We start from the raw sequence: 5,119 nt of genomic DNA, 5'->3' as shown, positions 1-5,119 counted from the left end.
CGTCATGTTCTGTTTCCTGTAAGATTTCTTCGGGGTACCCATGCCTACCTCACATGGTTGCTGTGAGGAGCCCGTGACATTGTGGAGAAGCGCTTTGTATGGTAACCTGCCCTGTCATTTGTAAATGCCATGGTCACGACTGCATTTGAAAGCAGCACTGTCTTTCCGTTTGGGGAGAAGCAATGCCAGAAGGAATGAAAGACTCCATATATTTCAGAGATGACAATGTCCTTCAGAGACGGCCTGTTAAATAACTGGTAGAAATGCCCTTACGAAAACCACTCTCTCGTCATCCACTGGGACTAAGGTTTTAGATACAGCTTTTGAAACAAAGACAAGGAATAAAATCTTTTAAACTCATCTACTCTTTGTATGGTGAAAATAATTTATCTAAATGCTTCTGGAAAGCTTATAGATAAATGGGTTTCAAGCACAAAAATCTCATTAGCCTTCAGAACTTGTTACAGGGGGCTTTGATCTACTAGTGGAAGAAGTAAATGCAGACTCTGATTTCAAAGGTAATACATTTAATACAATGAAAGAAGCACAGTTTATATTTTTATGAAAGAATTCTGCAGCTAGGGGGTACAATTTTTCAATCTTCCTCTAAGAAAAGCATCTGTCATCAGTCCTAATTTAGTATTATTTAGTTATAAACTGAATCTTAATTCAAAACCTAGATAAATAATACTGATTTCCTTAGCAAAAAATCGTATTTGTCACGCAAACATTGAATCAAGGGCTATGATTTAAGCCTTTTTATTCATATCATTAGCCTCTTCACTTATGAGCATGATCTGGGGTTTATAAAATTTTTTTCTGAGTTTCTCCTGCCCAATAAATAAAACAGAGAAGGAACTGCTGGTTGGTGTGCAAAGTTGGCAATTAAATCATCTGTGAAGTGTGTTACTGATCCAAAATGTGAGACTATCAAGTTGCAAGCATAAGAAACGGAATGCCTTCAGTCTAGAAGTCTGTGCACCTGACGTTGGAGTACGTGGTAACTGGTAGCCCTTCTCCAGGGCCTCTTGTTATATAGACCACTCATTTGCCTGAGCTTGACACGGTTTTAAAAATTGGTCTCTTGATTGATTTCATCCACAAGATAACTGTAATCCATGACATCAAATGATGCTCCTCCTTTATCTGAGATCTCTCTTTTTCTAAGCCAAATAGTTTTCAGCCTGCAGAATGTTTTTTCCCCAGAGTCGTTTGGAAATTTCTGGCTGCCTTACTTGTTTACACATATTTTAGAACTATTTCAATTTCCACTCACAATTTGTTCATCACACGCACACAAATCCTTTCATATCATTGCCAATGTCTTGGGTCAAATTTATCTAAAGTGAGCACAGACCATTCTTAATTATTCTTGGTAATTAGAGGCAGGAATAGTCCTAATGATCAGAATCACAGAGTGTTACCCCAAGCTTTGTTTCAGCCAACAGTTTCAGACTTTTCCTCCACCAAACCCTTCGGAGGTGTTAACAAGGGATTACAAGGACAAGCCTCCATTTTCTTCCATCTCCATTATTTCCTGCTCTAATGCCTAGTGGGAGGGGTTAGATAATCAGAGGGGCCACCAAAATCACAATAATAATAAAAGGCAGCTAATGGAAAGGAGAAACAAAAGCATGGTTAGTATACACACTCAATATTACCTCTTAATGACTCGAGAATCGCCTGTAGATTGTTATAGATAATAAATTGCATGTCAGCCTCCGTTTGGTTCAACACAATGACCTATTTGCTATCATTACAGTTTTGGCGGCTGTTTAACAATCCAGATGTCTATTTTGATAAAGGTATTCTTAAATCCTGCGGAAATGCTCTCTCTATTTACTGTACAGTCAAAGAACTAGACCAAGGAAACGTGTGTTTTGAAACTGACTACATGACTTCCATGACTCATTTTCAGACAACACCAAATTAAGTATTTTTTTGAACGGTGCTAGAGCCAATGAGTTTTGATGCTCACGCTGTTGGCTGTGCATCATCAACGGAACTTTTTCCCGTTATACCCAAGGTAGATCTGCGGTTTATACAGGTGTTCGTTGACTCTCTGCGTTGACGGAATGGTGATTTCTACCCAATCAGAAGTTCCTTTGCAATATTCATGTGGACAGTAGAAAAAAAGAGAATGCCATGAGGAATTACAGCAAATATATGAATCCTTTCTGTTTAAACGATGTTATTCTTTACAGTTCTTTGGCGATCTTATAAAGGGTTAATTGTATATTTATACCATGTGCTTTCTAGTGTTCCCCTCACATATCTAAGTCATTTTTATTTATAGACGATGAAATAAATTTTGTCCTCTTCAAAGATGGCCAGTGTGTTTTTGTGTAAAATCTCTATTTTCTTGGCCTTAAAGGGGGAAAGTCCTAAGACATAACTGATGTTTAGCTGTGTGGTTCTTTCCCCTGCAACAGTTTCTTTCCAGATGTGGTCATTGAACCACCTAGAGAGAATCACGTAGGGTGGCTGTTAGAAGTGCTAAGTCCAGCTGTTAAATTTGAAATGTATACACTTTTTCATCCAGCAATTGCATTTCTAAAATTTTTCCCTACATATGAACAGAGACAAATGAACAAAGATTTTTAGATTTGTTGTTTGTTATATAAAAGACTGGAAACAACTTAAATGTCCATCAATAGGGAACTCTAAAAGTATGGTATTTACGCAACCATTTTTTTTTTTTTTAAAAGACCCATCTAGGGCTCAGTCGGTTAAGCATCTGCCTTCAACTCTGATCATGATCCCAGGGTTCTGGGATTGAGCCCCACATCCATCTGGCTCCCTGCTCAGCAGGGAGTCTGCTTCTCCCTCTGCTCCTTCCCCCAGCTTGTGCACGCTCTCTTGCTCAAAAATAAATAAATATTTTAAAAAAGAATAGTGACATTGTTTTACATTTTTGTAGATTTCTTTTATATCTGGCTTCATAGAAGACAGCTGGATTCTCATCTTTACTTCTGCATTCATTCTGTTGTGATATGTGGTTTTGATTGATATACATGAAAAGTTCAGCCTTATACCAATATGTAGTTGGAAAGGAGAGGAGTATTTTAATAATCTTTTCAGATAATTGTAGATTTTTTATTTGATACCGTGCCAAAACTCAACGCACTTGTATTTCTTAAAGGTTAGTTGCAATGCGGAATCTGACATGGTGTCAGTGAACTTTTTGTACAATCTTCACATTAGAAGCCATTGATCTGTCTTGCACTTTGGATGAATCTTTTGCCCAATTAATGATTTTGTAACATAATGCTTTAGTCATTTGGAAAATATTGGTCCACTGAATCTTAGAGATCTTCCAGATGTTTTTATATTTCATACAATGTGTTTAAAAATCACACGATCCTTGTGTGATTCCATTTATATAAAACATCCAGACTAGACAAATCCATAAATACAGAAGGCATATTGGTGGTTGCCAGAGGCTGGGAGGAGAGGGGGAATGGGGAGTGACTGCTAGTGGGCACTGCCAATAGGGTATCCTTTTGGGGTGATGAAAATGTTCTGGAACTAGATACTCATTGCATAATTTTGTGAATCTATAAAAACCACCGAATTATATGCTCTAAAAGGGTGAATTTCATGATATGTAAATTCTATCTCAATTGGCAAGTGGACAAGCTCATGGAGGTTGATATAAATTACCCAAAATTCTAATTTCCTTTTGAAAGCTTAAATATTATCATTGGCAACAAATCCTGCAGTTATTTTCCTTGAAGTGACAGCCTCATTTTCAATAATGTGTCTGCCAAATATAAACACGGCGTTTCATAGAAAAGGCACTAGTGAGCTTGCGGCTTGGTTACAGAAGTGCTTTTCCCCAAGACAACCATTGGACGTTGATTTGCAGCAGCTGTGCTTTGTGCCTACTTCCCATTTTGTCACGCAGAATATTAAAAAGATGTGGACTCAAGAGGAAAGACTTAATAAAGAAAAGGTGATAATTTTTACGATTTCATCAAAGATAAGTGAATCTGGCCATTATTTGACTGCAAGCGCATGGCAGTGAAAAATACAATGACTTCCAGGACATTTTGGCGTCCCTTCTTCAACCCGGGCTAAGGCGCTTTGACCCCACGTTGCTTTTGCACCATCAGTGCAAACGTCCACACAGTTGCCCCGGGATCAGCCCTGAGAGTGAATATAATTGTTCAATATTGTGAATGTTTCAGCACCATTTGAGTTTGTTTCCAAGCATTCACATAAAAGAAGATCGGTGCAGGGATGCGGGGGGCAGTGCCTGGGTGGCTCAGTCGGTTAAGCATCTGCCTTCGCTCAGGTCATGATCTTAGGGTCTTGGGATGGAGCCTCTCACTGAGCTCCCTGCTCAGGGGGGGAGTCTGCTTCTGCCTCTCCCTCTGCCTGCTGCCCCCTCTGCTTGTGTTCTCTCTCTCTCTCTAATGAATAAATAAAATCTTTTAAAAAAGAAGAAGTTGTTCCCGGATTAGCTGGTGCTGATATCAGATGAACACAAGCAAAATGGCGAGTCTAGCCACTTCTCTTGACTTGTCCATGTGTAAGACAAAAGTACAATACTGCAGAGAAGATACTAACTCAGCCTTCATGTTTGCAGCTGAATCTTTAGTATGACAAGCTACTGTATCATTAGAAAGTGGCACTGCTGTGATTCCTTTTGCTGACTCTCCATCCAGCAGACATTCAGCGGCATCAGCTGTATGGGGGCCTGTGCCTGTCTCCAGGCAGTTGGGCGCAGTCAGTTCCCTGAGCTGTACTTCAGTGGCTTTTGCATTCCTCGTTTGAAAGGCTGTAATGATCAATTTTTGGCTTTTAATGAACTCATCACATCTACATTTAAAATACTCGGTTCCCTTTTCTTTAAACCCTACATTATTATTCTCAAAATGGTGCCACAACTTGAAGAGGCCCCAGAAAGGTAAGATTTTAACATCATAAAGCCGAGGAAAAGATAAATCTTGAGAAATATTTTGTTTCGTGTTTATACTTTTTTTTAGTAGATTTTAGTTTCCTCTTTTTCAGCATCTTTAGGTTTAGATGGTGCAGCTGTGGGCTAGGAAAGCAAGCTTCCTAATGTCCTTTTTTAAAGCAAATGATCCATCATTGAATATAACAAAAATGTAAG

The sequence above is a fragment of the Neomonachus schauinslandi genome, chromosome 3 (assembly GCF_002201575.2).
Source record: "Neomonachus schauinslandi chromosome 3, ASM220157v2, whole genome shotgun sequence".
In the NCBI taxonomy this organism is placed as follows: domain Eukaryota; kingdom Metazoa; phylum Chordata; class Mammalia; order Carnivora; family Phocidae; genus Neomonachus; species Neomonachus schauinslandi.
Note: the sequence above shows the minus strand (reverse complement) of the source record.